Raw genomic sequence first — 23,312 nt, 5'->3', positions numbered from 1 at the left:
CCACCCACCCACCCACCCCCAGGTATCCCAAGGCAGGAAATTCCTGGCAGCACCTCTGAGAAGCCCTGCTCCAGCTTGCAAAGCTGCACCATCCGGTCCTGGGGTCACAGATGAAGGCCATCACCTAAAATGGAGAGATTGTCCCTTGATCCAGATTTCTAGCTCTTTGGGAAACTCTGGGGTATTGGTGATCCTGGGCCAGCTTCCCCACTTGACAGCAAAGCACAAGGGCTGAGTTGCACCTGCTGCCTTTAGGTGGGGCTGCTGCCTCCGCAGCCGCTATCATCACTTGTGATTGGCAGCCCCTGGCTGGTCCGGTCCTTCAACCCAGATTAGGAAACCGAAGCTCAGAGCCAAGTGGCTCAGGCCTGGAGAGTCCAGGGCAGAGAGGCCTCTGAGGAGCTGCCGTGTATGTGTATGTGTATGTGTATGTGTATGTGTATGTGTATGTGTATGTATATGTATATGTATATAAACCTGAGTGAGGCCCGAGAGTCAGGAGCAGACCGTGCCAACAGCAAAGCAAGACAGCTGCCGGGCCCTAGTGGGTGTCAAAGTCTCCAGGAGGCCTCAGAGGAAGCAAACAGCCAACTGCAGTGTAGCCGACAAGGGCTATCCCAGGGGCATGGCAGAGTGGGGGAGGGGGGGTGAGGGGTGGAAGGAAGGGTACCATGGCCCCTCTGGAGGGGCAAGCAGCAGCTGGTGGCTATTTTTGCCCCCACAAGTATGGAGCATCCCCGAGGCTGCAGAAAGCGGAGCTGGGAGAGGCAGGTAGGGGAGAGACAGAGAATCCTCTTGCTGTTACTTGAGCTCCTAGAGGGAGTGCTTTGGGTAGCAAGTGTCTGTACTTCCCATCCCCCACCTGAGTGCTGCCGGGCACCATAGAGGTTGCTCAGGTAAAGCTAATAGTGACTATTTTAAACATAAATGTGCCCCATACCATACTGGGGACATGCCTAAACTAAGAGTGTAATTGTGTATCTGAAAGAAAAATTTATCTGGGCATCCTACTCTTTCAGGTGCTAAATCTGGCTACCTCCCTCTCACCCCTCCTTGGGGCGTAAGCCTGCCTGAGTCTTACCACAAAGTGACCTCAACAGAAGCAGGCCCTTGTGCACCTGCAACGCAGAGAGGTGATTCAACTTGCCCAGGGTCCCGAGGCAGCGAGTTACAGTGGCTGGGGAGGAACCCAGCTCTGTGATTCCTCTATTCCCTGCACCCGAGGGGAGTGGCTGAGGCACAACAGAGGAGAGGAGACAGCTCCGAAGCCGATGTAACAGCTTGGAAAAGAATGTGGGACAGGGAACGGGCAAGGGGACTAGGACTCACCGCTGTTGACTGATGGGCAACATTGCTTTGTTATTATTTAACTCACTCAGTATTTATCAAGCACCCACCAGCTGCAAGGCACTGTGCTTCTCTGCTCTCTGAAGTGGGTTGACAGCGTCAGAGCTTACTCTTTCCATTTCACAGAATGGGAAGGTGAGGCTCGGAGGGGCTGCAGGTCTGGGGCCACAGGGACTAGGAACTCCCACCTGGAGTTCCACGCCTTCCCCTGCCAGCCCCTATGGAGGGAGTCCTGTCTGCTCCAGGGTTTGCTGCAAAATCAACCCAATCCCCATTTCCTCTCTGAGCCAAGCAGTGCAAATCGGAATCACTGGCCGTCATGGCACGCGTGATGTGAAATTCTGTTGCTCTGGCCACAGGCCTCCTTGCAGAGCCCAGCCATGGCTCCTTCCTACCTCGTGAGATGAAAGACACCAAGGAGGAGAAGGAGGACAGGAGCTCAGGGCCTCAGCAGAGCCGGAAGTTGGATCCAGGCCTCTGGTACCATGGTGACAGTTGCTATAGAAACGTACCAGCTGCACTCTGCATGCCTACCAGGATCTGTGGGGGTTTTTCAGACTGGAGCCAACGGAAAGGGGAACTCTGTAGTGGTGACAGCCAGAAGTGAGAGCCACGTCTCATCTTGGGTTGCTCCTACCTGTGTCTCCGTCGTCATCCCCTGCTACTTCCTGCCCCTCTGCCCCTCCTTTGGTGGTGCAGTGTTGCTCTCAGCCTGGGAAACCCTTTCTGTCTTATTTATTTGGCTAATTCCTCCGGAGCCCCCAAGCCTCCTCCTGACACCCTCCTTCATTCAGTAAATGCATATTTGAATGCATATTGGGTGCAAGTGCATGTTAAGCACAGGTACACAACTGTGACCAAGACAGACAACGCCTGCTCCCAGGGAGTCACTGCTCCAAGTTGGACCTGCAGGACATATCCTTGTACATGAATAAGAGCACAGTGCCATGGGGAGGCAAAGGGGACGGCCAAGGCAGCAAGCCGTGTGGGTGTGGAGTCAGGCGGGCAGGTGCCCACAGCTGCCCCAACCCCAGCCCTCCAGATCCCTCACCTCCATATTCTGGTTCCTCTTCATGTCCTGCAGCCCTGAACCCAAGCTCTGATGTTGCTGCTTGTCTCGCACCCTGAACTGCTCCCTCCATGACAGGTCAGGAATAGAGTCAGCTTGGCCTCCAGGTCCCCAGTATCTGGCACATAGCAGAGATCTAACAAGGCACATGCTTTTCTGAGTGTCCTCCATGCATCAGGCAACTTCACGGATGGTGCAAAGGTTTGAGTGTGGTTTGGTCCTCACGTAACAGTGTTGAGAGCTGGTGGCACTTTCAAGAGGCATTTGGGATCCTTATGGGATTCCCCCTTACGAACAGCTGAATGTTTTTCTCCCAGGAACAGGTTAGCCATTGCAGGAGTGTGGCCCCTTTTGCTCTCTTCCACACATGCCCACTCCCTGATTCTGCTTTTCTACTGAGCCTGGAACAGCTCATGGCCCTCACCGGAAGCCAAACAGATGCCAGCACCGTGCTCTTGGACTCCAGGAGCTGGGAAAAGTGAACCTCTTTCCAGACCCACGTATTTTTCTACAGCAACAGAAAATGGGCTAAGAAAAATGGGTTCTTGTGTCTTTTGTAATCATTTCCACAGCACGACTATGATTCGATGACATGCTGTCCTCTTAGAGAATGAGAAAGCCTCGGCCAGGTGAAGTGACCTGCTCCAAGCCCCCCAGCTGGTGCCCGGAAGAGCTGAGATTCACACCCGACTTGACCCTGCCCTTGGCCCTTGCTTGTGACCTGCTCACCGTCTTATTGGGGCATTGTTCATATCTCAGTGCCGCTCACCTTTCGAAGCACACGGGTGAATGGCTTTTCATCGGTTCTCAGCATTGTGCGAACCCCAGAGCAATCTGTTTGTGAACACTTCTTCGCAGAACCAAAGCTCTCTCTCCTCCAGCTGGGGCTCCCAACCTCATCTTCGTGGGAGGACTTGAAGGCCAGCAGTGTGCTGCTGTTGCAAATTTAGAGCTGAAGACTTCGGCGTGGGAGGCCTGCTGTCTCTGGCATCACACTAATGAGCCTTTGGATTATGGACATTTTAAACGCATATGCTTGGCTTCTCTGAATGAAGACCCCAATTCTCTGCTGAAAAAACTCTCAAAACAACCTTGGAATTCCAGAGACGCCTTCAGATTGCCTTCCTAGCTGGAACACCAGGCCTGGGGGCTGCGAGGCCACGCAGAATGTTTTAAAGCCCGAGACTCCACGAAGCCTGACTTTGAGACATGTGCTGGATGTGGCTGGGGGCGCCGGGGGTTCTCTGTTTTTTTGTTTGTTTGTTTTGTTTTAAAGATTTATTTGTTTATTTGAACGAGATACACACAGAGAGAGACAGAGGTAGAGAGATCTTCCATCCATTGGTTTACTTCCCAGATGGCCAGGGCTGAGCCAAGCCGAAGCCAGGAGCCAGGAGCTTCTTCCAGGTCTCCCACGTGGGTGCAGGGGCCCAAGGACTTGGGCCATCTTCCACTGCTTTCCCAGGCCATGAGCAGGGAGCTGGGTTGGAAGTCGAACAGCTGGGACTCCAACCGGCACCGGTTTGGGATGCCAGCACTGCAGACGGTGGCATTACCTGCTTCGTCACAATATCGGCCCCGCCTGGGGTTCCATTCAGCTGTCCCCTTCAGGAAGGACTTGTGTCCAGTTCACTCAGAGGCCCAATTCAGCAGTCCCTCGGCCTCAGGGCCGTGAGTGGGGTTGCTGATCAATTTACCCTTTTCTTTGTATCAGAGAAGCCCCCTTGTTCCAAATTTTCACATCCTCCCCACCTTTAGCTCGGCACAGGGACTTGAATTTCACCTTTGGACATGTGTTTATGACAGTTCTGGAGGGTAACCAGCAAAACTGTCTCCCCAGCCCTGTGCTCCCAAAAGGTCATTTGACTTTTGGACACGCACGTGGAAGCCCTGGTTGCCTAATTTCAGGCAGTGCTCAGCCTCTGTCTCCTGGCCCCTGTCTGCCCTCCAGAGAACTGTGCCAGAAACTCAAGGTCTTCATCAGTCTTCAGGGATCAGGCGACAGCCAAAGGCAGGTGAGGCGAGCACCGGAGAGCTTGCTCCATCCCGCTCCTCTACCCCCAGGTAGGCTCTGTATGCCCTATGCTGGTCAGGACCCTAATGGACAGGACCCTCCTCGGCATTCATGGGGCACTGGTTTCAGGACACCTCTTGGAGCCCCAAATCCACCAGCGCTCAAGTCTCTTCTAGAAAATGGTGTACACGTTGCACCCTCCTGTATCCTTTAAATCTTCTCTAAATTACTTATAATTTCAAACACAATGTAAATGCTATGTGAATATTTGTTATATTTTTTGACTTTTTAAAGATGTATTTTTTATTTATTTGAAAGGCAGAGTTACATAGAGAGACAACAGAGAGAAGAAGAGTGAGAGATGGAGAGAGATTGTTGGACCTCTCAGTTGTAGAGATGCCCACTTGCTCGAGAGGACGCCCAAAAATCCAGACTCCAGACCAGTTGATGCAAAAGCATGAGGTATTTATTGTACGTTTGCGCAAACGGGCCCCCACCTAAGGCGGTGAGGAGCCCTGAGCGGCAGTTTCACACAGGTTATATAGTCAACAAATTAGCATATGGGATTGGCCGGTTCGGAGGGATAATTAGCATACCGGAGAATGCTGAGGAGAGTGCTGAGGGAACCAGCTGAAGAGAATGCTGAGGAGAGTACTGAGGGAACCAGCTGAAGAGAATGCTGAGGAGAGTACTGAGACTCTCCGAAGGGGGAGTGGCAGCTCTGCTCTGGGCATGCCTAGAGTTCTCTAAAGGGGATAGACTTTTCCTTCCCAGAGAACGTGCCCGCTGGACCCTGGGGAACATCTAACCTCTTAAGAAGCCCCTGATATCTGCCCAGGCCTAGTTTCTTGTCCCTTTCCCCCATAAGGGTCCTTCAAGATCTTTCATCCTCTGGTTCACTCCCCAAATGACCACATGGCTGGGGCTGAGCCAGGCTGCATCCAGGAGTCCAGAGATTCCTCTGGGTCTCCCAAGAACTTGGACCACCTTCCCCTGCTTTCCCAGGTGCATTAGCAGGGAGCTGGATTGGAAGTGGAACAGCCAAATCTCAAGCCAGCACTCATATGGGATGCTGGCATGGCAGGAATCAGCTCTACCCACTATGCCATAAACCCCAACCCCAAATGCAAATTAAAATACTGTTTTCAATCTACTGTTTGTTGAAATCATGAATTTAGAATCCATGGATACAGAGCCAACGGTGCTTAAGAGAGGAACCAAACATGGCCAGCTAAAGCAAAAAAGACTCCCATGGGCTGTTTACTGAGTAACTTTCCCGAGTCCTTGGAGGGGCCAGAAACCCAGGTTTGTGGGTCACCCAGACAGGGTAATTGTACGTATTTGTTGGGCACAGCATGATGTTCCCACATGTGTTTACAGGGCAGAACAGTGCTGTTCCCCAGATTCTTTTTCCATATGCCACAAAATTAGCACTGCTCCAGAGAAGAGCCGCGCAGGGCTCTGGTCCCTGAGTGAGGCAGACACGGGAAAGAGCCACAGCGAACTCCGAGTGGAATTACAACACGGCTGAGACATCAACCTTTGTAGACAGAAACCTCTGCGAAGTCAGAATTGCGTTATTGTGGCATAGCCAGGCCTGGCTTAACTGATACGAGCCAGATACCCCCAAATAACTTCCCTTCTGTGCCTCCGGACTCTGCTTCTAGTCTTGGGCCCTCCTTGGGACGGGGAGTCCTACCTCATCTTCCCCCAGAGAAGGACAAGGCAGCTGCCCATGGTGAGGGCACCATCCCAGGGTGTGCAGGTAATGCTTGAAGCTGTGTGTGGAATGTGGCTGCTCACACCCAGAGCAGCTGTGTTGCCGTGTGGAACACTGAGCGCCGTGGGCTGCCTACCCGGCTTCCTCTCTGCCTTTGTGTCTTGCCAGCACACCCCTGTTGTTCTAAGGTCTCCGCCCCAGCTCCACATGAGTCAGGGGAGCTGACTGCAGCCTGGTAAGGGAGATTACTCAAAGTACTCAAGCTGTTCTACAAACTCTTTGCTACTGATGCGTAATGAGATGAGTACAGACATGGCCAGCTAAGTGTTTAGAAACTTATAGCAATTTTATAGTCTTATCATGGCATCCAATCCCGTGACCAGGGGTCTCCTCTTATGGAACAGGGCATGGATCATTTTAGGTGCTGTCAGAACAGCCGGGGAAGCTCCATGTGCTAATCGTGTGCGAGTGGGAACTTATGTTGACCATGACGCCTAGGCTGAGCACACTGATCATCTCCCAGTGATTGCTCAAGGGTTGGGCATGTGACCCACCCGAATCTGGCCAATGAGACTTGAGAGAAAGTCTGAAAGGCGCTTCTGGGACAGGTTTCCTTAGTCTTCAGTGAGACGCAGAAAGAAGCCATCTCTCATTTTCTTGGTAGCACTTGGGTCTTGATGAGGCACATGGGACTGCTGCAGGCCCCTTTGGGTTACCAGTTACCCAGAGAGAGCAGTTTTTCATGCCTTAAACAGCTTGGAGGGACTGGCACTGTGGCTTAGTGGGTAAAGCTACCACCTGCAGGGCTGGCATCCCATATGGGTGCCAGTTCGAGTCCTGACTGCTCCACTTCCCATCCAGCTCTCTGCTATGGCCTGGGGAAGCAGTAGAGGATGGCCCAAGTCCTTGGGCCCCTGCACCCACATGGGAGACCTGGAAGAAGTTCCTGGCTCCTGGCTTCGGATTGGCGAAGCTCTGGCCGTTGCAGCCATTTGGGGAGTAAACCAGTGGATGGAAGATCTCTCTCTCTCTCTCTCTCTCTCTCTCTCTCTCTGTGTGTGTGTGTAACTTTGCCTTTCAAATAAATAAATAAACAAATCTTAAAAAAAAAAAAAACAGGTTGGAGTCTGGCTGTGCTGTCACTTGCTGCACGTTGACCAAAGCAGTCACTCAGGCCTACCTGGGAGATCCAATTCCCCTAGCACCAGAATGAATCCCTCCTCTAGGCAGCTACAGTCAGAGGAGACTTATCCCTCCCTCTCAGCTAACAAACAAATCATTGATCACCTGATAGGAACAAGGCCCTTTGAAAATATCTGGTTGTATAAAACAGTTCCATCCCCAGGTACCTTACAGTCCAACTACAGAATAGCGAGATGTGTGCATGTGAGACCAGTTCAAACGTGGCGCACGTTATAAATAAATGCACAGATGACTGTGCAAACACACAGCAGACAGAAATGACTCCTGTGGGACTGTAAGCATGTTGTCAATATAAAACCACAGTCCTGAGGACATCGCTCACGGCAGGGTTTTTGTTCTCTCCTCTTTATTATACAAACTCTACCAAGTAAGAGAAGTTCAAGTCCGACCCTGTTCACTCTCCTGTCATCTTTCACATGTCCATTTTCCCTTCCAGGTTCAGCTTCAAGTTTTATATACTGATAGTGCTGTTATGGGCATGCTTACATTTGTGACTTTTCCATGCTCATTCTTACCTAATAGCATGCACATTTTCCATTTTGCTAGAGATGCATCCCCTCCCGCCTTCCCCACACTTCATTGTCCCTTGTCCCCCTGAGAGAACCGTGATAGCAGTCTGGTGTGAATCCTTCCAGATCTTTCTCCATGTTCACATGTGCATGTGTGCAGATGTTTGTTTTTGCTTTTCTAAGGTTGAGTCACAACATACACATTTCTCTGCAGTTGCTTTTCTTATATAACAATTGGGCAAGAACTCCCCAAACCAACCTCTTTTCCAGAGTTCCTGGACTCTGTGTTGTTCTCCCTTGGTGAGCCTTCTTTTGGATGCTCTTGGCCTGTGGGCTCCTTTCTAACCGGTCTGCCCCCTCCTGCCCCCTCCTGCCAACTTCCGGTCTTACCAGAGTCAGACCATGTGGGTCCTTATCCTTGTTTATGGCATGGTGCCTGTAACTGCAATTTGGGGATCTCATCAAATATTTTATAGAGCAGTGCAATTGTGGTATAAAACAAAGAGAATCTGGCTGGTGCTGCGGCTCACTTGGCTAATCCTCTGCCTGTGGCACCGGCACCCCAGGTTCTAGTCCCGATTGGGGTGCCAGATTCTGTCCCTGTTGCTCCTCTTCCAGTCCAGCTCTCTGCTGTGGCCCCAGGAAGGCAGTGGAGGATGGCCCAAGTGCTTGGACCCTGCACCCACATGGGAGACCGGGAGGAAGCACCTGGCTCCTGGCTTCGGATTGGTGCAGTGCACCAGCCGTGGCGGCCATTTTGGGGGGTGAACCAATGGAAAAGGAAGACCTTTCTCTCTGCTTTCTCTCTCTCACTGTCTAACTCTGCCTGTCAAAGGAGAGAGAGAGAGAGAGAGAGAAAGAGAATCTTGTTTCTATGGAAACTGAGTTTAAAACTTCGGAAAGGTCTGCTTGGTGGAACTCTCCACAAACGTGTGCTGTGAGGACCACAGTAAAGAGCTCTGGGGTTCCTCAGTTCCCTTTGGCCTTGTAAGCAACCAGCCCGCAGCATGGTGGCTTGGAACAATAACGAGCTGTTGCTTGTCGTGATTCCGTGGATTGCTGTAGAGGATGTTACAAAGGAAGAGCTATCTAGAGTGAGGTACAGGTGAGCGTCAGGAGATCCCATGCTCTTTCGGGGACATACCATCCTCTGGGAGCCTCTGTGTGTTTGGCTATAATGGGTGCTCTCTGACCTGTCCTTTTGGGTTTTTATGGCAGCTCCATTACCTAGACAGGATTGATTAAATCTTTGGCCACTGGTGATGGAGTTAACCTTCATAGCTCTCCCCTTCCCAGAGGTGAAGGGGTGGGATTGGAAGTCCCGACTCTCTGATCCTGCTTGGACTCTCAGATGATCAGGCCCCAGCGTGAGGGTAGCAGGAACCTCCAGCCACATCATTAGTATACAGAAGACACTTAGCACTTGGGCCATGCTGAGGACTATAGGAGACACACGCCAGAAAATGGGGACAGAGACCAAGTATGTATTTCACATGGTCACACAGGCTTGCTGTTACAGGCCAGTGAACACAGTCCTCTCTGTCCACAATACAGAGCTGCCATGTTTATTTGACCAGTCCCTTGTCAGTAGATATTGAGGGAGTTTCTTTTCATCTTCCCACAGTGCTGCAGCAACATCAGGGGAAGGATAGCTTTGGATTCTCTCATTTCTGAGTTTGTCTTCAGTGCTGTTAGGCTCGAGTCCAGGAACGGACTTTCTGAGTCAACCATCACACCCATTTCCAATCGGAACAGACACTGCTGTCCCAACAGCTCCACGGGGTCCTCTGTCCCCAGCAGCCCTGGAACGTTATCTTTTCCCGTTCTCCGTGGTCTACATGCGGCTTTTTGCCAGATTGGCTCTGCAGCCCTCGTAACAGTGTCTTTGTGCTTCTGTGTGTGTTGCACACGCGCTGTCCCAGCAGGTGCCTGCTTTCTTCTCCCCCTGTCTGGGGAGCTTCCAGAATCCAACCAAATACCCTCTGCTTTGGGGAGCTTCTGCGATTTCCTGAGGGGTCAGCTGGCCTCCAGCCCTCCTGCCTTTGCTTTCCTCCTGTCCTCTCTGCCCAACCTAGTGCGGGGCCTTCACAGGAGTTGGGTCTCCCCACCCACCAAGACCCTAAGTTGGTGGAGGACAAGGGGCCTTCTGTCAAGTCTCCCCTAAGTCCCCTGTGTTCAATTGCTGAGTGACATTAAGATGAAGCATTTCTGCAGGTGTTTGTTGAGTGGCTGAAAGGCTGTTTTGGAAAGAGAACTGTTGAGGGGGCTGGGTCAGGTGGAGCGATGTCAGTTATAGAAGCTACGGGCAGAGCGTCTCAGGCCAGGAGAGGGCCCAGGGGTACTGGTCGTCCTTGATCAGTTTTGCAAATTCAGAGATTCTGACATCCTCTCTCTGTTCTTTCTGGACCTGGGCACCCAGAGTCGCCTCATTATGGCTCTGTTGAAAGACAGCATCCCAAAGTGGCCATGACTTTGGAACATCTGATTGACTTTTAAAGTCTGAGCCACTGGCTCATGAAAACCCAATAAATGTCAAAGATAGGTCCAGCCCATTAATCTCTGGGGGTCTGTCTATTCAAAGACTGCTTTTTCCTATTTTTTAATTTTTTAGAAAGATTTATTTATTTGAAAGTCAAAGTTACAGAAAGAGAGTGGGGAAGGAGAGAGAGAGGTCTTCCAACCACTGGTTCACTCCCCCATTGGCTGCAACAGCCAGCACTGAGCCAAGCCAAAGCCTGGAGCCAGGAGCTTTTCCAGGTTTCCCTATGATGACCACCAAAACGTCTCCTTCCTTGCTCTGACTCCTACCTGCCCAGCTCCTCTCCCCATGAGGCAGCTGCTGGTACTGGCAGCTTGCCTGTCCCTTGGAGGTGAACAACAACACAGCTAGGTGAAGTTCAGACTGGTTGGAATGAGCCCAGCTCCCTGGCCATTTGAGTCATCGCTATTGACCCTTGCAGAAGGCCAGGCGTGTGTGTAGGGGCGCTAGCTATGGCTGTGTTAAGCCCTGCCCTGGCGACAATAGTGGGCCAGACTGGATGCAGGAGTCAGAAGTTGGAACAGGCCACTCCGTTTCACAGAATGGCACATGTCTACTTTACAGGATGAACCAGAGGACTCCGAATATGGACATCCATCTGAATTATATGGGTGCTTTTCAAAATTCAGATGTTTGGGCATCATTCCAGGCCAAATGAAATCAGAATATCTTTGAAAGGGTCCAGAAATACATCATTTTAAGCCTCCCTAATATCCTTTGGCACACTCACAAGATTATGCAGATTGATACATAACAGAAGGCACGTACTAGGGAGGTTACCGCTGCAGTATTTGATTAGGCAAGTAAGTGGACATCTGTGCATGGCCATCAACAAGGAACCCACACCATCCAGTGGATGCCCTGATATTTTTTTAAAAAGGAAAAGTTTATTTATTTGAAAGCATGGCTGAGGCCAGCACTGGGATGCTGCGCATTAAGCTGCTGGTGACACTGGCATCCCATGGGGCGCTTGTTGGAGTCCCAGCTGCTCCACTTCCCATCCAGCTCCTTGCTAAGGCCCCTGGGAAAGCAGTGGAAGATGGCCCAAGTATTTGGGTCCCTGCCACCCATGTGGGAGACTCAGATGAAGCTCTTGGCTCTTGGCTTGAGCCTGGCCTACCCCAGACCATTGTGGCCATTTGGGGAGTGAACAGGTGGATGGAGATCTTTCTTTTTCTCTTTTTCTCTGTCTCTCCCTCCCTCTCTCAGTAACTATACCTTTCAAATACATAACTCTATCATTTAAAAAATAGACTTGATGTTAAAACAAGAAAGGCAGAGTGACAGAGTCAGAAGGAAAGAGACGGAGAGAGAGATCTTCCATCTGCTGGTTCATTCCAAAATGCCCACAAGAGCCTTTGGGCCAGGACAAAGCCAAGAGCCTAGAACTCCATCCTGGTCTCTCACATGGGTGACAGGGGGCCATGTACTTGAGATACTACCTGTTGCCTCCAAGGATGTACATCAGCAGGAAGCTGGACTGGAAGCAGAGCAGGGACTTGAACCCAGACATTGCAGTATGGGATACAGAAATCCCAACTGGCGTCTCAGCCACTGCACCAAAGCCCACCCAAACACATTTTTAAAACGTTTTTATTTTTTTATTTGAGAGGCATGACAAAGAAATACAGAAAGAGGGAGGGAAAGAGAGTTTCACTCTCCAAAGCTCTGTTTCACTCTCCAAATACCTGCAAGAGCTGGAGCTGGGCAGGGCCAAAGTCAGGAGCTGGGATATCAATTTCTGTCCCCCATGTGGATGGGAGGAATCCATCTACTTTACATCATTGCTGGATGACCTATATGAGGGTATTCTGAAGTTCATGGAAAGTGGAATGAAAAGATAAAAGTGTATGGGGCTGGCGCTGTGGCATAGTGGATAAAGCTGCCACTTGCAGCACCAGCATCCCATATGGGCTCTGGTTCCATTCTCGGCTGCTCCACTTCTCATCCAGCTCCCTGCCAGGGCACCTGGGAAGGCAGCAGAGGATGGCCCAAGTGCTTGGGCCCCTGCGCTGGTGGGAGACCTTGAAGAAGCTCCTGACTCCTGGCTTTGGCCTGGCCTAGCCCCAGCCGTTGCGGCCATTTGGGCTGTGAACCAGAGGATGGAAGATTCTGTCTGTAACTCTGTCTTTCAAATAATTTTTTTAAAAAAATAAAGTTTATTTTAGTGCAAAAAAATTAAATCTATGCATAGTTTTTTTCATAATACACATGTACCATGAACTTCTTGAAGACCCTCGTGTATCTAATATAATGATCACACATCACTTCATTCGCAAGAGTTCCGTGTAGTACTTGGCATTGGGCAAATTCAAGTTTTGCTTTTTGGACCTTTCTGGAATTAAAAAAAAAAAAATGTTTGTCCAGTGTTTGGTGCTGCAGATGGAGAACCAGCGTCTCCAGGGGGCCAACCGCATCCCTAAAATTAGCACTCAGTGCTTCCTGTGAGGCCAGGCACCTTGCCCTAACTCCCAGCTTCATCCTCGGCAGACAGAACAGCACCTGGTACAGTTGCCGCTCAATACAGATCTCTGTCTGAGTGAACGAACAGCCCATTGCTCTGCTGGCTGGAGCGGCTGCTGTCCCCCAGGGTGACCTCAGGCTGGTCCCTTTCCCTCCCTGTCTCCGAGGAGGTGGGTCCTTCCCAACACGCCCCGCCCACTCAGCCCAGTTCTCGTCTGACCTGGAAGGATCAGCGAGATGCTCAGAGGAAGCTGCCCCTTCTAGTTCTGCTTGAAGTCAGCCTTTAAGTGAGTCAAGTCCATTTTGGAGGCTCTGAGTTGCCATGGATTCCGGAGTCCACTTCCCTTCCAGCACCCAGGTCCCAGAAAACCTCCTCCTTCTTTCCCAGCCTCCCCGCCCCAACCTAGGAGGCTGCCCATCCACCCTACGGAGGTGGCTCCACTGTCCTTGCAGCAAGAGGATGCCTCAAGTCCCCGGATGGATGTTGTTTCCTGGCAACGCATTCACAGGGTTTGACCCTCCGGGGATGCACACTGCAACCAGGCGCTGTGGATTCCCGCTCTCCCCAGGTTGCCAGGGGTGACAATGCCTGTCCCTTTGTGACGTCAGTAGGACCCTGGAAACAGGCCCGGCGGGAAATGGGAATGAGCTCCAAAGTGCGTTATCCTGCAAATGGATCTGGTTCTGCAAACTACTCTAGCACCCGGATATTAGTCCACTCCCGCATGGTGTGACTTCATGGTTTTCAAAACTCCAGATTTTTAAATGTAGCTGGGGCGGCCCTCAGGTCACTGCCCTGGGCTTTGCGGAAGGAAATTCTTCAAGGCACCGCCATGGCGAGAGGGAAGGGCCGGAAGTTTCCATAAGTAACAAAGATCCTGGCAAGAGTTAATAAGTACTAATCGAGCGCTGTTGTAGATTAGAGTTTGTGCTAAGCATCCATGTGCCCATTTCTTGGATGAGCAAATAGAAGGTCCGGGAGGTCCAATACTTGGTCTCAGTGCTTTGCACTGTGTGAAGGTGGTCAGAACCCCCTTCCCCACGTGGCTCTGGTTTGAGCTGACCAAAAGAGCCCTGCCCATGGGGATCTGTACAGAGAGGGGAGCAGTGGCCACCACTCTCTGAGACCAGCCTCGTTGGCTGTGGTGACAGCGAGACACTGAGATGCCAGCAGGTGTCCCGGGGTGGTTGTCACCTGCTGATCTGTGTCCAGCTCTTCCTGCCCACCCTCACTCTTAACAGTAGACCTGGCTTCCCTCCCAGCAGCTCCCTTGGCACCCTAGACCAATTGACTGGTGGCCCTCAGACCCTCCACTGCCCAGTCCAGACCTTCCTTCTCCCACACCGTGGGGAAACAAGCTCAATAATAAATCCTTGCTCTGAACCTGCTGGTGGCCTCTTCCTCTCCTGGACCCAGCCCCATGCCTTGCCCACGGTGCAGCTGCTAAGAGATGGAACCTCCACTTGCACCCAGGTCTGTCTGATGGGTCAGTGTATCCTTTCCACAACACTCAAGATGTCAGTGAATAAAGGGCTGTGGGACTGCGTGCTGAGTGCTGTGGCAGACCGCAGGTGCTACTGGGTGAGGGAAGCCGACCTTGCCCTCAGGGGGCGCTCTTCTATTTAGGGATAGATAAGGAACACACCTGCTGCTTTGGGAACATACAGGACACGTGCAAAAGCCCATGGAGATGGAATCAAATGAGAATCTGCATGGTCTATGAACTTTTTGGAGATCCCACGTATACATGGAAAATGCACTTTAGGAAAAAACTGTGCATGGATTTCAAAATATGTCTTTGCACCAAAATAAACTTATCTTTTAATGCTATTTTCATATGATTTTTTAAAAATTTTATTTATTTGAAGGGCAGAGAGAGAGAGAGAGGCACAGAGAGACAGAAAGAGATAAGTCTTCCATTTGCTTGTTCACTTCCCAAATGTGCACATCAGCTGCTGCTGGACCAGGCCGAAGTTTGGAGCTGGGAACTCCATCCAGGCCTCCAAGGTCAGTGACAGGGACAGAAGTATCATGGCTGTACCCAAGGTGTGTACCAGCAGAAGCTGGAATCAGGAACAGAGCTGGGACTTGCACTCAGACCCTGCCATGTGGGCCTCCCATATGGCGGCCCAAGTGCTGCATCAAACGCCCACCCCCGTGTGAACTCTTTGAAGCACCCTTGTGTATCTCTGAGTCTTTCCTGGCAGAGACAATGCCAACGACCACAGCTTTCTCCCATCAGCTCTTGTAAGGCATACTGCCGTGCCCCGGAGGGTGGCAAAGGTGAGCCAGGTGGTTCTTGGAGCTCACTCACTGGGCGTTGCCTTCAAGTTCATCGACACAGTTATGATCACCCCGCAGCAGGTTATTTGAAAGCTGCCTGCCCACTTTAGATGCTGACCAGGGTCAACAGGGCCAAGGGGACAGTGGAAATGAGTGTTAGTCACAGTGGACGGCACAGAGATGGGCCATGGAGCTCAGGTTCATGGAAAAGGGCAGTAGCAAAAGCTGTGATGTGGTACCAATCGAGGGGTCCATCGACGGAAGAATGGACAATGAAAATGTGGTAGGCATACTGATGGAATACTATTCAGCCATAACACAGCGTAAAATTATTCAAATGACACACATGGATGAAACTGGAGGACATTATGTCAGTGAAATAAACAAGGCACAGAAGGACAAACGTGCATGCCCTTACTTGTACATGGAATCTAAAAGCGTTGATTTCGATGGGCAGGTGCGGGCCCTGGCAGCAAACAGGCTGTAAGTGCCTTCTCCTGCGTGCAGCCCACGGCACTCCACACAGCCCCTGGCGCTCCCTGTCCTTCCTGCCTCTGGCTGGGCTCGACTTCAAATTGTGCATGTGGCAACGCACATGCACATACAGGTGACTGCCCCTCTGGAGTGCGCTGGCCAGGGAAGTGGGCTTCTTGTTCTTGGAGATCTGGCTGCTGGAGACATACGCCCACCCCACAGGGGACTAGCTTGCTGGACGCCTGGCAGGGTCTCCCCAGCACCTGGGTGGACCACCTGCTCGATCTGGTGGCCGTGCTTGGCCGCCAGAGCGTACTGTCTGAGCTGGGCCCCAGCATCTAGGAGGATTGCCAGAACGATGTTTTGATGCAGCGACAGGGCTGTGAGAAGCCCTTGCAGGCGGTGGCTGCAGACAGCAGTGTTCCGCGGACACCGGAGCTGGCAGATGACCCTCTGAGCTGAGTGCCTGAGCATTCTGATGTCTTCATCTGTGACTGCTCCAGCGACATGTAGTTTGTGCTGGAGGAGATCCAGCAGCTGGTACAGATGAGCTACCTGCTGAAGCTGTTGTTTCCGACCTCAGTATCCTGCCTGGCACTTCTGTCTGGCCCACCACCACCGAGCTCATCAAGAACAGGTGCATGGGGGTAGGTGCACGACGGCCCTGCTTAGGGGTCCAGATGTTGGCCCTGTGTAGCCTGGGCACAGTGGGCCTCTCCTTGGGTGGTTGCCTAGGACTATGCTGGAACAGGTCTCCCTGGCACCTGCAGTCAGGTGCTGCTGGATGGTGATGGTGATGTCTGGGCCCAAGGAAGGAGCATTTGATGTGGTCCTTGGCAGAGAGAGGAAAGTGCTGGGGGAACGCATTGGTGGGATGCAGCTGCCTAGGCTGCTTCAGCACTGCCCCTGCCGCCCCCAGGAGTCCCCGCCTCAGCACAGGCACCACAAGCCACCGAGGCAGGCAGCAGCCTGTCACCTGCCCACTCACTCGTCCAAACTGCCATCAACTCCTCCTAAATATAGCCCAAAACCGCCCACGGCAAGCCACCACCCTCCTTCCATGCCTCCTCTGGGGCCCCTGTAGCAGCCACCCAGCAGGGAGCACCCACCGCCCCGTCTGTCCTCAGGGAACAGCCACCGGGGCCTTCTTTCTTCTCTGCACATCCCATCACGGGGCTCTGGGTTGAAAACCGCTCCCTAGGGCTCAGCTCCCTCCACACACGAGCACCTGGCTCCATCACACGCTGTCCTTTTCCTTCCGGACACACTGATGCCCAGCATCACTTGCTTGGAGTTTGGAGGAGCTCCAAGGGGTGAGGGCAGGTTCAGCCTCCAGCCCTCCTCAAGTTGCCTGCACAGACTGAGCCTGCACTCTGTCTCTGTAGAGCGAACGGGTGGAGGGTGCTGTGGTGCTCAGAGGCACAGCAGAGCCTGGAGGGGAAGGGGCGTTAAAGGGACTGAATCCCTGGTGTCTCCATCACTGTGCACCCTGGTGAGGAGCAAGGGGGTGGGAGGCTTTGGCAGTGTTCCTGGGATGATGGGTGTGCTGTTTGGCTTCTTCCCTGGAAAGTGACCAGCTGGCTTTGGCCTCTGCCCGCTGCAAGGCCCTAGTGTCCAGTGGTAGGGCTGAGCTGCCGGTGAAACACGCTGATCCCAATTTCCTGATGCCCACAGCCCAGGAATATGCAAGGCTTAGAGGAGCCCCAGAAACTGGCCCAGTGGCCAGCACCTTCTTTGGGTTCCAGAAGGCCCTGGAGACAGCTGAGGAAGAAGCCTGGAGTGGGTGTGTCCTGATGGAAGTGGGGGTGGCCAGGAAGCAGGGCTGCCCGGTGCTCACAGCCTTTCTGCAGCTGCTTGGGAGACAGCATGCTGGTTTCCATAATTTAAATATCAAGCAACTTCAGCTCAACATCTATAGACTTCTAGCTTCTTTTGTAAAACCAGGCGATTCCATTCTTATGTGGCACCTGTGTGCCACATAAATGGAACCTGTGTTCCACTTCCTAGAGTGTCAGTGCCATGCTCCCTTTTAATAAACATTTATTTATTTGGAAGTCAGAGTTACAGACAGAGAGGTCTTCCATCTGCTGGTTCACTGCCCAGATGGCCACAATGGCTGGGGCCAGGTAGAAGCCAGGAGTCAAGAACTTCTTCTGGGCCTCTCACATGGATGGCAGGGGCCCAGAGACTTGGGCCATCTTCTGCTGCTTTCCCAGGCACATTAGCAGGGAGTTGGACTGGAAATGGAGCAGCCAGGACTTGAACTGGCATCCATATGGAATGCTTAACCTACTGCACCATAACACCGGTTAATTTATATTTAGCTATAATGCTAATTTATATTTAGCTATAATGGCAGAGATTTCTAATTTGCTAATCATGGTTGACTTTTAACCCTGCTTGGAGATATCATCAGAAAATTATCATTTTGCCTGGAGGAGCCCTTAAAATTGTCCAAGAATTTGTTCCCTCTTGTGATTTCCATCCAAATAAAACAAATGCGAGGAAACCCTCTGCCTCTTAGAGGCGCCTGCAGGACTGATATCCGTCCTGTGATGTAAAGCCACTTCTTTCCCATTATCTTCAGGAGCGGAGGCTGGAGATGTTAATATGGGAACAAGGAGCAGCCAGCAGTTTGATTTCCTCCTCCTTTTTTCCCCCTTCTTTGGGAAATTGCTCTCTTATGCAAGAGAAATGCAAGTTCACCCACAGTGGATCAGTCCTCTGATAAGAAGCCCGTTTGCAAGAGAGGGAGCTGGGTTGCTGGTTCCTGGTGGAGAAGCTGCATTTGCTTGCAAGAGACGAGGAGATACGAGGCGTTGCTGCTGGGGCACAGGGCTGGGATCAGGGCAAGCACATTGCTTGGAAATGAGGCCAATTAAAAAAAAATGCACCCATCTGACCCTCCTAGGAAAACCTGGGGCTGTCACTGTGCACCTCGTGATTCGAGAGACAGGCACGATTATTCTGGAGATCGTTGGAGATCCTGGCAGAATGAGTTTTCGGCCTCTGCCTGCAATTTCCATTTTCTCATCATGGACAGAAGCTGCCTTTGCGGACCTTTCTCTCTTGGACAGGCTATTCTTGGACTGGTGTTGTTTTTGAAATTGGTCCTCCCACCCCTCCCCCCCAAAAAAGCACAGTGTCCAAAGCTGAAACTGGCTCATCTCTGCTGGTTCTATGAAAATGCATCCCCCCCCCCACCCAAGTCTCCACCCCCACTTCTTTTTACCATTGCCTTTGGAGTTGGAATTCAGGGCCACGGGCAGGCAATTAGATCTCAAAGGCAGAGAACTCCATTGCACTTTGCAGGAACTGCTGACGCAAGCAGCAGCGCCCCTGGGCTTTGAATGCCTGGCACAGAAGCACGGCCTCCGGGCGCAGCCCCTCCCAGGGTGGGCAGGGAGGAGGGGGCACGTCTCTGTGCAAAAGAGAGAAATCAGATCTCATCCCCCCCTCTGCCCCAGCGTTCTCGGTGTCATCACCCCTAGTGGGGCCACACCTGCCTCCACCAGCTGGGACACTGCCCAGGTGCGTGACAGGGCAAGAGCTGGCCTGGCTCAGGTGGGAGTCGGCTTCCTGGGAGCAGGCTGGCCCTTGGCGTGGTGCTCAGCCAGGTTCCCTGGGGCACTATCTCCCTGAAGCCTACTGGGCCCTGTGTTCTCAACCCAGCTTTCTCATGTGGTGTCGGCTGAGTCACGGGGCTTGGGGCTGACATCCGATTTCCAAAGCCGCTGTGAATAAAATGTCAGCACTTGTTCAGGGAGCAGACAGGCACTGCGGCTGCAGCTATGGCCAGGGAGCTGCTTGGAGATGGAGCCAGGCTTGGTAGGCTCTATCTGGGGGTCCACAGCCTATGTCCTCGTAAGGGGAGGAAGGGGACAGGGCTAAATGAGCAGAGAGGTATTGGGGAGTGACAGGTGCTCTGGGGAAAAGTGCGATTGAGTGATGTGAATGAGAAAGACTGGAGGGCTCTCTTGAGGAGGTGACTTTCAAGGCGAGATCTGATGAGAAGGAGTCAGCTGTGCAGAGATCAGAAAGAAGAACATCTCAGGTAGAAGGGAACAGCAAGTGCAGGAAGCCAGCTCGGCGTGTCCTTGGAACAGTGAGGAAGCCAGTGTGGCCAGAGCAGGGACGGGGAGGGGGAGGGGGAGAGGGGAATGGCTGGAGAGGAAGGCCTTTGGTGGAGGTGCGGAGTATTCTGTGGTAGTTTGGGAGGCAGCGGATAGAAGCCTGACTCTGCAAATCCGGCTGCTAGCAAGATGACCATGGAGAAGGCTCTGTGCTCACCATTTCACTTGTGGAACACAGGACCAACCACAATAGACCTGTGTGGTGCGTGGAGATGGAGTTATTACTATACGGAATCTCTGCTGGGTCTTTTTGGGAAATAGAACTGCACCCAGATGATTCATGTTCGAGACTATTCACTTAGCTATGAGAAATGAAGAGAACCAAGGAATGTGAGGTGCAAAGAGACGATGGTCTACACTGCAAGTTTGGGTCACAAGTTCCTCCCCTCCCAGTAGCTGTGTCATTCTTTGCAACTCTTCCCATGGATATATGGCCTTGATTGTCTCGCTCCTGGGATTTGGCCCCCATGTTGGAAAAGCAGCAGCAGGAGTGCAAAGGAGCCACTCCCCGGGGACAGCCCTAACAGGCAGACTCCCCCTGGGCCTGGCTGCACTGAGGTTCCGGTTTCAGATGCTGTGCGGGCGTGTTATCCATCACGCTGTGATAAACAAGGTCACGGCTGTTTCCTGTCCCCTTCTGCTGCAGGATCCAGCCGCATCCATCCTCCTACGTGACGCCCTGTGGCCAACACCCCACTTGCCCAGCTATGACTGGAGGAGGAGGATGCTGGCTTGCACGGTGCCATCAGGTGCGGGTCACAGGGTACAGGTTCACTTTCCTGCCAGAGATACAAGGGTTGGGGGAGGGGGACCATTTAACAAATGCTCACCCTTCCTCCAGCTGCATAGAAGAAAAGAGGGATGAGGGAAGTGGAGGGAGGCAGCCCCGAGCCGCGAAACCAGGCCAAGAGGAGCAATCAGGGCCTGACATTTGCCTGGTGACCCCTTATAGCAGACGCTAAGCCATGGGGACCTTGTGTGCCGCGGAGCTGGGAGGGAAGCGTCCCCCAGTCCAGCCAGGCCCAGGCCCGAGCTCTGAGCAAGCACTGGCCATTCACATTCCCCTGACATCTGACTGATATATCTTCATTTCACTTCAGTAAACAGGCCAGCTCCGGGCCAAGGTGACCGTGACCTCTGGCGCCGCTCGCCGCACAAGATCCTCTCTGGGGACCCCGGCAAAGCACTTTCACCCGGGGCCAGGGCTCTTGTTTCCCATCTTCACTGCCCTGATTCGTCCTGATGGGGCAGACAGTGGGCGGGGGGAGGCAAGGAGCAGGGGAGGGCTGGCGGAGCAGAGGGGTGGTCTCACCTAGCAGGTGCCGCTGCCTCTCCGCCCTGGAGAACAATGCAGCTGCCCAGGAAGGGCTCCCGAGGCAGCCAGGGCTATTAATAGGCTCGCACTGGCTGCACTGGCTGCCGGGCCAAGCTACCGCCCTTCTGACGTGTAGCAAGGATCTCCGGCACGAAGCGGCTGGGCGGCTCTGGTTGTGCACATGCGATTAAATATAGAGTTTGGAGAGTGAGGGCTGGGAAGGGTGTGGGTGGACTGTAAGTCTATACTGCAATGCCATTTAATCCCGAATGTTCAGCAGGCTTTGTCTCTCTCTCACGTGCGTGTGCGCACGCCCACACACACACACACACACACAATGAACACTAGCGAACACCTATAGTGTGCCAAGGCAACTGAATGAAGCACACCTTGCCTTCCAAGAAAGCCAGTGGTCTAGTGGGGTTGCAGTTGCTATCACCTGCAGGGACATTAGGGAGCGGTGGGGACTGTGAAAATGGAGAGCAGGTGTGTTCTCTACAGGGACGGGGCCATTGGGCGGTCTCAGCCGACAGTCACTACGCTGGAACAACTGTCTGGTATTGCGGCGCCTCATGATTTTTAAGAGGAAGCCTTGTTTTTGGGATTTTGTGTACTTTTCTGTTGTCCCTTTTTAAATACCCTTTGGATCAAATATAACCTGTCTGTGTGGGGACCAAAGGGGTAATTTTGTAACACTCTATGAAAGCACATCCTTTGTGGGAAAATGGAATGTATCCTTTTTTTTCCCCATGGACTCTTGGAAGTCCCCTTGAAGAGGACTCGGTGCCCCAAGCCTATGCAGGTGTTGTACGTGATCGTCAGTGGGTGAAAGGTGGAGCCTGGGAGTGGCCTGGGGGGATGTGTTCGGGTCCCTGGGGGCCTTGCCAGGGGAAGACAGTTCTTGGGAGAGAGATGACTCTGTAAGCCAAGCACGCCTACTGCATCTCTGGATCTGGGATCCTGCCTTCATCAGACACCAGACGAACGAGGCGCCTGACCTTGAACTGGGAATCTCTAGACCGTCAGCTGAAATAACCCCTCTTTCTTCCCAAGAACTCTTCCCAGGTGTTTTAGCTGTAGGCGTGCCAAGCTGGCTTGTACAGCTCCTACGATAAGAGCCGAAACAGAAGGAATGGCAGGGCGGGGGGCAGCGCTGACGGCAGCCCGGCGAGGAGTGGAAGGGTTGGGGGGGTGGAAGGCTCCCTTGAGTGGAGGCCAGGTTCAGGTTTCAGATCCGCCAGCACGTGAAGGACCGAGGCCCAGCACCATGAGTCACGAATCTGGCACAATCGAGCGGATCTGAAATTATTTTCCTTTTTTCGGATGAAGAAACGGAGACGTAAGTAGCTTGCTCTGCCTCTCAAAGTTAGGAACTGGCGGAGCGAGGATTCCTGCTCTCCAGTCTTCCTGGAGTCTAAAGCTGCTTCGCAAGCGGCTGCACCTAGCCTGGCCGCTGTGGCCGCGGTGGGCTGGGGTTCGTTCGGGGCACTGCGCAGGTCTCGGCGCAGGACGCTCTGCGGGACCGGCGCCCGGTGTGCGGACCTTCTACAAAGCCGGAAGGGAGCACCCGCGTGCCCGGAGAGAAGAGATACACACAGAGCCCATTATTGTGTGGCTGCCTGGACTGAACTGTCGTAGACTTAAATTGGCTGCATTAGATCCAGAGAAGGGCGCCGCTAAGAACGAACAGCTTCGATTCTCTTCTACGCCCACTCCTGCTTGCTTTGGGTTCCCAGTGGAGATGGGTTGTTCTCAACACTTACCGCATCACCTGCCTTGTTTTCTAAGGCGATCAGCTGCCTGGAGCGGGAACGCGCAAGCCAAAAGGTTGGCTGCGACTTTGGGGTTTTCCACGCATCAGCAACTGTGGTTTTGAAACCGGGTGAAGGTTTGTTCTACCCCGTGCAAAGGGAAGACTACCCGGATGAGAAAGGCAAAATGAAAGGAATCGAAGCCAAAACCTGAGTCTCTTTTTTTTTCTTTTCTTTTTAAAAACTTTTATTTATTTATTTGAAAGGCAGAGTTACAGAGAGGCAGAGGCAGAGAGAGAGGGAGAGAGAGAGTTATCTTCCATCCGATGGTTCACTCCCCAGTTGGTTGCAATGGCTGGAGCTGGGCTGATCCAAAGCCAGGAGCCAGGAGCTTCTTTCGGGTCTCTCATGCAGGTGCAGGGGCCCAGGGACTCGGACCATCTTCTACAGCTTTCCCAGGCCGTGGCAGAGAGCTGGATCTGAAGTGGAGC

General features: G+C 52.7%; 1 pseudogene; it reads left to right on the top strand.

The window, feature by feature from the left end:
• The first annotated feature begins 671 nt into the window (after window positions 1-671).
• The window catches only part of LOC133758752 (myeloid differentiation primary response protein MyD88-like), a 71,860-nt pseudogene continuing 49,219 nt past the window's right edge, over window positions 672-23,312 (top strand).

This window comes from Lepus europaeus, chromosome 4 (assembly GCF_033115175.1).
Source record: "Lepus europaeus isolate LE1 chromosome 4, mLepTim1.pri, whole genome shotgun sequence".
NCBI lineage: Eukaryota > Metazoa > Chordata > Mammalia > Lagomorpha > Leporidae > Lepus > Lepus europaeus.
Note: the sequence above shows the minus strand (reverse complement) of the source record. Positions and strands in the feature narration are given on the sequence as shown.